The sequence below is a fragment of the Dipodomys spectabilis genome, unplaced genomic scaffold (assembly GCF_019054845.1).
Source record: "Dipodomys spectabilis isolate Male_0828 unplaced genomic scaffold, ASM1905484v1 ptg000492l, whole genome shotgun sequence".
NCBI classification, from domain to species: Eukaryota; Metazoa; Chordata; class Mammalia; order Rodentia; family Heteromyidae; genus Dipodomys; species Dipodomys spectabilis.
Genome location: NW_024871169.1, coordinates 386,041 through 396,901, shown reverse-complemented (window position 1 = coordinate 396,901; position 10,861 = coordinate 386,041). Strand labels below are relative to the sequence as shown.

The 10,861-nt window shown below is 44.9% G+C and overlaps 1 pseudogene; it reads left to right on the top strand.

Moving 5' to 3' along the window:
* The first annotated feature begins 3,602 nt into the window (after positions 1-3,602).
* Positions 3,603-7,713, top strand: LOC122098801 (annotated as a pseudogene).
* The last annotated feature ends 3,148 nt before the right edge of the window (positions 7,714-10,861 follow it).

Sequence of the window (10,861 nt, the reverse complement as noted above, 5' to 3'; positions counted from 1 at the left end):
CTTCGGTGTGCTCTCTGTGTGTGTCCTCTCTCTGTGTGTGTATGTGTGTGTGTGTGTGTGTGTGTGATTGTCCTAAGGCTTGAACTTATGGCCTAGGTATTATCCCTTAGCTGTCTTTCTCAGAGCTAATGATATACCACTAGCAATCCACTTCTGCCATTCGTGGCTTTTTGGTGATTAATTTTGAGTTAAGAATATCAGGACTTTTCTCCCTATACTTATATGTGTCTGGGAGAGAGGGGTAATGGGTGTGTATTCTAGTTTTGTGGCTTGAAGTCAGGGCTTCGTACTGTTTTTAAGATTATTTGTTCATGGGCTGGGAAGGTGGCTCAGTGGTAGAACGGTTGCCTTGCATGCCTGAGGCCCTGAGTTCGACTCCTCAGCACCACATAAGCAAAAAGAAAAAAGCTGGAAGTAGCGCTGTGGCTCAAGTGGTAGAGTGCTAGCCTTGAGCTGAAGAGCTGAGGGACAGCGCCCAGGCCCAGAGTTCAGGCAACACGACCGGACCAAAAAAAGAAAAAAAAAGATTATTTGTTCAAGGCCAGTATTCTACCACTGGAGACACAAATCTACTTCTGGGTATTTTTTTTTTGAGGGAGTTAGTTAGAGCTAAGATTTGAACCCAAATCCTCAAATCTCAGTCTCCTAAGTAGCTAGAATTGTAGGCATGAGACACCAGCACCCAACTCCTGAACATATTTTGAACTGGGATCTCCAGACCATTAAAACCACAGTTGCTGAGCTCTGGAGACTCATGTCTATATTCAGTGCCTAGGCCTTGCCTTCAAACCCCCAAATTGGCACATGCACAAAAAATAGGCATTTATAGTCTAGATTTTTTCACAATCAAACAGATCATTTAACAATACACACACAGATAATATCTTTCAGTTACAACTATCAGACCACAAACCAACTTCCCCAGAGTGAGACAGAACAAAAAAGCATGCACAGTCACAACATTCAAAAGCCAGGGACCAGAGTTAAGGACTGTTCCCAATTACACAGAGCTATGTGTCCAAACAGATAGAGGAAGTGGGAGTGGAGCTTTTAACAATCCTTCATGTCCATCTCAGGGGACCACGCAGAGGCAAACAGGTTCAGGAGAAAGATCACTATAAGGTTTATTAGAGGGGCCATATCTCCCAGGAGACAGAGCATATGGCACCTATCCCTATCCAGGTAGCAGGAGGGTCTGGGGGCAGGAACTGAGGTAGGTGCATGCTCAGGTGGGTCTGGGTGGACAGAGGGAGTAGCCAGCCATATGGAGGGAACTCCAGCGCTGGGAGGAGCTCAGGTCTGAGTGGAGCTGAGGACCAAAGGTGGGCATAATACTAACAAAGCTGGCACCTGTAATCTCAGCATTCTCTATCCCAGCCATTGGGAAGCTAAGTGCAAGGCTAAGGAGGAGGATTGTAAGTCCAAGGGAAACCTCAGTTACATGGTGAAACCCCATTTCAAGAAAGGAGGAGCTGTAGGGGCTGGGAAGGTGGCTCAGTGGTAGAGCACTTGCCTTGCATGCTTGAGGCCCTGGGTTTGATTCCTCAAAACCACATAAGAAAAAAGAAAAAAGCCAGAGGTGGCGCTGTGGCTCAAGTGGTAGAGAGCTAGCCTTGAGCTGAAGAGCTGAGGGACAGCGCCCAGGCCCAGAGTTCAGGCCCAAGATCGGAGCCCCCCACCCCAAAAAAAAAGAAAAGAAAAGAAAGGAGGAGCTGCTGGGCGTTGGTGGCTCATGTCTGTAACCCTAGCTACTCAGGTGGCTGAGATCTGAGGATCATGGTTCAAAGCTAGCCCAGGAAGGAAAGCCTATGAAACTCTTTTTTTTGGGGGTTGGGGGGTCCAGTCGTAGGGCCTGAACGCTGGGCCTGGGCGCTGTCCCTTAGCTCTTCAGCTCAAGGCTAGCGCTCTACTGCTTGACACACAGCACCACTTCCGGCTTTTTTTTCTTTTTGCTTATATGGTGCTGAGGAATCGAACCCAGGGCCTAATGCATGCAAGGCAAGCGCTCTACCACTGAGCCACCTTCCCAGCCCCAAGCCTATGAAACTCTTATCTCCAATAAACCTCCAGGAAACCGAAAGTGGTGCTGAGGCTCAAGTGGTAGGGCGCTCACTTTGAGCTAAAGAGCTCAGGGACAGCTTCAGGCCCAGAGTTCAAGCTCCATGACTGACCAAAAAAAAAAAAAGGTGGAGCTGGGTATGTGGCTCAGTGGTAGCATGCAAGAGGCTCTGGCACAGTAAAAAAATGTAAGAGGGGTTATGAGTTGTTTACATTTGGAAATGCACACAGCAGCATACCTGGAGCACCAATGGGCACATACAACTTGACAGATTCCACCATAGGGTAGATTTAGAATCAGTCCCAGAGTCAGAACAACAGCCAAGCGTATGTGGCTGAACTGCAATAGAGAAGACATGTACAGTTTAATCAGGGATCACACACATACAATTCAAGAGGAATTTTCAGAAAAGTGATTGAGTCAAACAGAGATGAAGTTGAATACACACACACACACACACACACAGACAGACAGACACACACACACACAGACACACACACGCACACACACAGGAATCATCAAGCAAGCATTTAGAGCTAGACAGAGACCATAGCCTGATGGATTCCAAATTAAACTCTCGGAATCAGGTGGATAAGGAAAGATTGAATAACAAAATGTCACAGACACATGGTTGGAATGACAGGATACAGGACCCAGCTGTCACATACCATATGTCCAGCCAAAGAAACAGCCAGTACAACAGTCACAGCGTCAAACCCAGAGTTCACAGCCACTAGAAACAGTACATTCTCCTTGCCCCCATGGCTCTCACACACAACACACACACACACACACACGCATGTATGCACGCAAGCACGCTTCAGCACACAACGGCCATTGGAAATCCACTGCCAGCCAGAATCAGCCAGAACACTCCCAGAATGAGCACATGGTCTCTGTGTCTCCTGGAGTCAAAACAGGATGTGTAGGCGTTTATCATCCACAGGCAACACCATTTGACCAACCCAAGTCTTTAAACAGAACGACTGAAAGGCTTGGCACCAATAGCTCACATCTGTATTGCTAGTTATTCAGTAGACTGAGATTTGAGAATCATGATTTTAATTAAAGAGAGCTGGGGCAGGAGAGTGCGTGCGACTCTTTTTTCTCCAGTTAATCACCAAAACCCTGGAAGTGGAGCAGTGGCCCAAGTGCCAGAGCGCCAACCTTGAGCACAAAGGCCAAAGGACAGCTACAGACCCTGAGATCTTGCCCTAGAAGAGGCACAAAAACTGTTGGCAGCAGTAGCAGGTGGGCTCCTCCGAGTGGGAGGAGGCAGAGCCCGCCCTTCCCACACTGCACTTGGCATGCAAAGGTTCCATGAAGCACGCGCATGCGTGCTTGGCAGCCCCTGCTCTGGTGCTGCTTCCCTGGTGGGCAGTTGGGCTATGGACCTATGTAGCCCTGTGCCTGGTAGCTGGGAACTCGTGGCACTGGAGTGCTGGACCGGGGTGCGTGTGTACGTAAGTACGTACATATGTACTTATGCATCAGCCCGCCGGAGTTGGGGCTCGGGGTTGGCTCACGTGCCAAAATCCCTGTCATGACAGTAGGCGGGAACAAGGAGAGAAGCCTGAGAGACAAGGGCGTCCCACGTGACCCGGGGACTTCCCACAGAGTATGACAAAGCATGGGCATCATTTCAGCGGGGGGGGGGGGGGGGGGGGGAGGATGGCCCCGTGTGTCCGCCAGACCAGGATGAGGCACAAGGCCAGTGAGGAGCAGCAATTGTGGGGGATGGGGGGCGGGGAAAGCCGGACGACGAGGTGGGGGGCGGGTGTGGCGCGCAAGCAGGGAAATGACTCAGGGACAGAGCCGGTTGGCCCATGAAAAGCAGAGTGAGGGGAGCGTGGGGAATGGGCGTCCCGGGCCGAACGAGGGTGCTTGCACCACCAGAAAGCTCCAGGGAGTACCGCTGGGGAGAGCCCGGAGGCTGAGCCCTGAGGGGGCCGCAATCTGACATCTGGGCGGAGTGGGGAAGCGGCCTAGCGCCTCTAGGATGTCGGCTGGAGCACAGTCCTTTCCTGCCATGCAGCCTGGGGAGGGGCGGTCAGGCCCCCGCCGCGCCAGTGCCCGCGGTACCGGCTGTGCCATGGGCCCCAACAAACCAAGAATTGTGGGCCGCTCCCCAGCAGCAGCGGAGTGGGGGGGGGGGTGCGTGGGCGAGCGAGAGGGAGGGGAAGGCTGGCAGACCTCAGGCTAAGTGCTGGGCAGACTCTTGGGGTTGCCAGTTAAGCAGGACCTGCTCAGCCGGGTGCGGCAGGCATGGCTGTGCAACAGTGGGAGTCCTCCATTACAGCCTACTCCCTGGATAAGCCCCAGTTCACAGGATTGCTTGCCTCTGCCTGCTTTTCCCATGCCCCTTTCACCTTAAACTCCCTAAAATATCCACACACCTGGTTCTTGCTGTGACCAGGTGTCTAATAGAAGATAGCCAAGCCTAGTCACTGCAGCTAGTTCTTCAGCAGCCAGCTAAACAACCAAAGACAATGGGGTTTCTCTGATCTTGCATGGCAACTAACCACATTGTCTTTCAAGCACACAAAGCAGTTCGAGCTGCTTGTAGCTCCTTTTTAGAATGTCATGAGCCATCAGCATGGTACTGCACAACTGAATCCTAGCAATAGGAAAATTACTGCTGAGCGTTTTGTCCCCATTGTGCAATTTATGTACCTAGGAAAGATCATGACAGCCCAGTTTAGTTTTGAGTATTTCAAAATGGCAATGAATATTCTGGACTGCTTAGAACACACACATGATGCAGACGCTTCTAGTTCAAAATGTTCTTCTGCTTCCAGCAAGCAGAACAACAAAATGATGTTTAAGATAAGAATGTATGTAGACACTATGGCTAGAAATGCCAATGAAATCAACCCGTGGTGTGCAGAACCAAGCTCAACAGTAAATACATGTCATATCAGGGAGCTGGAGGAAGAATATTTACAATTAGGTAATTTTCCTCAACCACTATTAGATGTATGATTTTTAAAAAAAGTTCCATGTCCAAGCTGTCTACTCCAAAAGAAAGCATGGTGTGCTTTGGTTGCAGTTGTACCTGTAATAGCTGTGACTTTGACTTCACTTTGAAAACTAACAAATGAACATGTGCCTATTTGTACTAAGAGACATTCATGCCAAAACTCAAGATCTACCACTGAATAGTAGACAATGGAGAGGGGAAACACGGGAACATCACACACTTGTCTGCACAGGCAGACAAGGACACAGAAAACACAAGCTAGGCTCCTGATGACTCAGCTTCAACCACTGGCACCCAAAAACGTAGCACAGTGGAGTCTGAAGTACTCGGTGAAGAAAAAAGCAGAGTGGCTGAGTGGAAAGGAATCATTATCAAGATGGAACCCAAAGAGATTCCTACAGATGAGTTAAAAAATAGTTTACAGGACTGGGAAGGTGGGTCAGTGGTAGAGTGCTTGCCTTGCATGCATGAGGCCCTGGGTTTGATTCCTCATCCTCAGCACCACATAAGCAAAAAGAAAAAAGCCGGAGGTGGTGCTGTGGCTCAAGTGGTAGAGCACTAGCCTTGAGCTGAAGAGCTGAGGAACAGCATCCAGGACCAGAGTTCAGGCCCCACGACGGGAAAAAAAAAAAAAAAAAGCAGTAAAAAATAGTTTACATTACTAGAGTTAATGATAAAGACTGTAATGAATCCCCTGACAGCGATGTTAGAAGATGAAACCGAGGAACCATTTTATAGAAATTATGTTGAAGAAGATGTCAGCATCCTGCCCCCTCCCCCCCAAAAAAATTGGTAGGAAAGCCCTAAAACTTTGGATGCCCATACATGTTGATGAAAGTGGTGGTTTAGAAAATATGAGACCTCCTACTAACAACAGTCCAGGACAGGAAGATGCTGAAAATGCATCCTGTGAGCTGTGTGGGGTCACACACAATAACCAAGGAGACCTTAGCCAAGCACAAGCCCCTTGAACAGATCTGTGCAGGTGGTAAATGTGGACAAAGACTAGTGTAGGGCAGATAACTTCAGGAACACACTCAAAGATGTGGAGAGCCTCAAGATTGGACAATGAATGGACTAGGAAATACTGAGGAGAAAATGGACATGAAAGAAAATCCTGATAAGCAGTCTAAAATAAGACATGTGTGTTTGTTGAAATATGGGATGCTTTTTAGGGACAATAATTGCCACATAAGTAGTATCCAAAGAAAGCAGCTATTTAAACATTCTGCTTGGGGCTGGGAAGGTGGCTCAGTGGTAGAGTGCTTGCCTTGCATGCATGAGGCCCTGGATTCGATTCCTCAGCACCACATAAGCAGGAAAAAAAAGCCAGAAGTGGCGCTATGGCTCAAGTGGTAGAGCGCTAGCCTTGAGCTGAGGAACAGTGCCCAGACCCAGATTTCAGGCCCCACAACCGGACCCAAAAAATATAAAAAATAAAATAAACATTCTGCTTGTCCTTTCCTATGTCCTAATTGTGGCCAGCATTATGAAACTGGTTAAACTTATGTCCAGCTGCCTAGACCAACATATGGTTATAGAGTGCCATCATGGAAGAAAATGAAAGAGATCACATCACAGGCAAAAGCATTTAATCTGTGTGGACAAGAATTTTACCAGATTTGTCATTTAAGAGAACACTACACTGTTCATACTAAGGAAAAACAGTTTGTCAGACAGATGGAAAGCTGGATATCTGTGTGTGTGTGTGTGTGTGTGTGTGTGTGTGTGTGTTTTGTTGTTCGTGGGGCCTGAACTCGGCCTGGGCCTTGTCCCTCAGCTCTTCAGCTTAAGGGTAGCACTCTACCACTTGAACCACAGTGCCACTTCTGGCTTTTTCTGCTTATGGGGTGCTGAGGAATCAAACCCAGGACCCAGGACCTTCCCAGCCCATGGAAAGCAATTTTTTTTATTTCCTCTCCCTCCCCCAATCCTCCCCGTCACACACACCCCCCACATCAAAGTTGTAAAGTTCGTTTTCGACATAACAACTTGTACATCTCATTGTTGCAATGCATCCACCTGTATCCCTATTTAAACGATTTGTTTTTTCCCTTCCCCTCCACAAATTATACCGACATCAAATACAGTGAAAGCAGGGGTTATACTGTGGGGGAGGGACTTACAAAGCAACAAAGAAATGATCTTATAAATATGTTAGAAGCAATCGTATGAAAGAAAAAAAACATTTGAATACATATCTTAGGATTCATTTCCCTAACATCACCTTATCTGACCTTTTCTGCTTGACTCAGACATATACTAGATATTGCAAATAAGGGAAACCATGGGACCTATGTTTCTTTGGGCCTGGCTTACTTCACTTAATATAATTTTTTCCAAGCCTTTCCATTTCCTAACAAATGGGCAATGTCATTTAAGAGAACGTCAATTACATCTGCCTGATGAATAGCACAAAGGCATGGCCAGGTATGTCTATTCCATTTGGGATCAAGGAAACTTCAGAATATATGACGATGTACAGCATATGGTTTCTCATTTATCTGCTCGTGAGACTATATGTCAGGTCTGTTTTCAGGTATTCCCAAATAATGTACAGTTGGGGCAGAACATGTATGTTCATCTGTACACATGTGGAATATATGGGGCAAAATATGATTTGAGAAAAGACAGGAGATCATATTATAGTAGGAAGCATTTGAAAAGAGCCTAAGTGGTTTTCTACTGTACTAGTTGATAGCAGATGAAACACTAAAGCCAACAGGTTATGAGCTATTTAGGAATTGATTTTATAAGATGAATTGTTGTAAAACATCATAAGGCCCTTTTACCTTTAATGTTTGTGTTTAGGACCTTAAGTATCTATATTTTAGGTGTTAGATGTTTTAATAGTTTTGTTGCTCCTTAATACCATATTGTCTAGTTTTCCTAGCTGTGATTAAATTACTTTTAAATGTATATTGGGACTGTTACCCCTTCAATGATTATTAAACTTTAGGGTTCTTTTTTACTCAGGAAAATGTTAGCTTCACTTTTTCTTACATTTTAAAAAGGTTATCCTATTGTTGCAATGGATCCACGTGTATCCCTAGAATTATGCAGCAAAATATCTTTAAGTAATATATTTTTCAATAAAATGTTTCAACCCCTAAAAAAATTAAAAAAATTAAAAAACACCAAAGTGAATCCAACTTTGCCCCAAGTTATAATAATTATATGAATTATATTAGTTCATTTTGTTGTATGTCTACATATAATGGCTGTGATAAATGTTTTATATTTCAACAATAACAAGAATTGCATTAATGTAGAGTAATTGAATCCTCATTCATTGCTGTTAAAATATTTTTAAAAAATATTTACAGTCTCTCTGGGAAATAATATGGCAGTTCTTGAAAATGTCTAACATGAAGTTACTATATGACAAGCAATTCTCACTTTTAAGAGTATATCCAAGAAAAATGGATGCTTTAAATAAAACTATAATTAAAAATTAAAAAAAAGGTTATCCTATGAAATTTTGAGCCCAACATCCCTTGCCATTCCTGTTTTAAATTTTAGATTTTTAGGGGGTTGGTTATGGATAGTGAGTTAGCTACATGGTCTCTTATTAATGAAATTCATATCCTTAAATTGACACATTTATTATGGAACTTGGGTGTACTAAATCTAACCTTTAAGATTGACACGGGCTGAAACTTGGTCTAAGATGATTGATGGACCTGGGGAAATTTCTATAAATGAAGGTTTCCTATAACTGATAAAATATTGCTCATTTATAATCATGTTTAAAACTTATGTATGAATCCCAATGAATTTCCCTCACTTGAGAAATTAGTGGGGATAATCTATTTTGCTATGTGGTACTAAATTTAACTATGATAGTTACTTTTCAGGAAAAAGACATCTTGTATTCAGTAAAAGCATTTTAATTTAAAATATTAAGTAAGTCAGTTTGTCAATTATTTTGTTTATGAATAGATTTAAATAACTAGGAATATGACATTAAAGAAAAATGATTATTTACCTTTAAAATTACATACTTTTGGAACTTTGAAAATTGGGAAAGCTAATAAAGTAATGAAATCAATTGTTAATCTGGTTGTTCTGTAAGAGTAGAGTGCACAAAAACTATGCTATGTTTTCAACTAGAAGATTTTATGAAACCCTGTTGTAGCAAATGAAGTTTAGTACCATGCCTAGTTTTTATTTTGTGTATAAAGGCTATAAAATTTGAGAACTATAAGATAATCATAGCATATAAATGGAGACAATTTATTTTCTTTTTTTCTTTTTTCTTTTAGATTGTATAGTAAGAGTGCTTTATTTTTGTAAGACACTGGGAACAGTGTATTTTCTGATAAAGTAGAAGTATTGCTAGTTTTTGACATAGGATCTACAATAATTACATGTGACTTAAACACTGGAAATGCTGACCCACCATTAACAAACACATCTACTGAAAAAAAAAAAAGAATATGTGAGTTAGGCAAACAGAAGTTGAAAAGCTAGCTGGACCTCCCAGGTAGAATTAAGGATCTCCAGGTCAGTCAAAGGGCTGAGCGCACTCAGGGTCTATGTGCAAAAAAGAGACAACAACCAGAGGGGAGGGGGGAGGGGGGTTCGGATATGGTGATGAATCCATAACATCATAGCTGGTGTTGGTGGGAGTACATGTAACTGGAAGGATTTTTCTCTCCAGGCCAGCCAGGGAAATCATACCTCACCTCATCCTCTTTTCCCCAGCAGGTACAGGATCTTCTAGAGTCCTCACTCTAACCCTGGGCAGATACATGACCAGGGCCGCCACTACCTCCCAGAAGGCCTGAATATCCTGGGAACCAGCTGCTCATAGGTATGCATGCCCAGGGACTGGCAGGAAGGTACAGGGCAGTGGGTTCAGGAAGTCAGGGTATGAGTAAGAAGTGGGAAGGGGGGCTGGGAAGGTGGCTCAGTGGTAGAGCTCTTGCCTTGCATGCTCAAGGCCCTGGGTTCGATTCCTCAGCACCACATAAGCAAAAAGAAAAAAGCCGGAAGTGGCGCTGTGGCTCAAGTGGTAGACCGCTAGCCTTGAGGTGAAGAGCTGAGGGACAGTGCCCAGGCCCAGAGTTCAGGCCCCACGACCGGACCCAAAAAAAAAAAAAAAAAGAAGTGGGAAGGGTGGAAGTCTGGGAGCCTGGACTTGGGGAAGTGATAGAGGTTAAAGGTGAAGGCTCAGCACGTAGGGGGGAATTTGGGGATCGAGTTTGGAATGTGCATGTGAGGTCTAGAAGGGAGGATGCAGGTCTTGGAGCCAGGATGTGGATTCAGATCACGGATGGAAAGAAGCCTGGGATCAGGGAACTGGGGCTAGAGGCAAAGAGTAGGCAGCTGGGGTAGGACACCTGTCAAGGTGGCTTGAAGGCTTTGTGGACACCCCCTTATTTCTGATGTCATCATCTGCGCTTGGGGCAACTCTCTGGAAAGTAGATCACATACTCTGAGGTGTCCTGTTTCACACTAATCAAAAGTGGAGTAAGAAACCAGAAAGTCCAAGTACACCCCTCACTGGCCTGGCTGTGTGGACACTCAATACTCCCAGTCACACACAAGTTCACCTGGGACTGGAAGGAGCCTTTTGTGATAGGAAATTGCCTCAATCTGAAGAAAGAATAAACCTGCTATCTCTATCCCAAGCAGATGCTGATAGCTTGGTGCAAATCACCTAGGCTAAGCTCCTTGGTGACAAGGGGGCAGTGCTGTTAACTTCCTTATGGTCTCACCCCAAAATGCTTCTGAGGCCCTTAAGACAAACATGCTGGCTGGTTGGTTGTGGCTATCTCCTGTAATCTAGACCCTCCGGTGACTGAGATCTAAAAGCA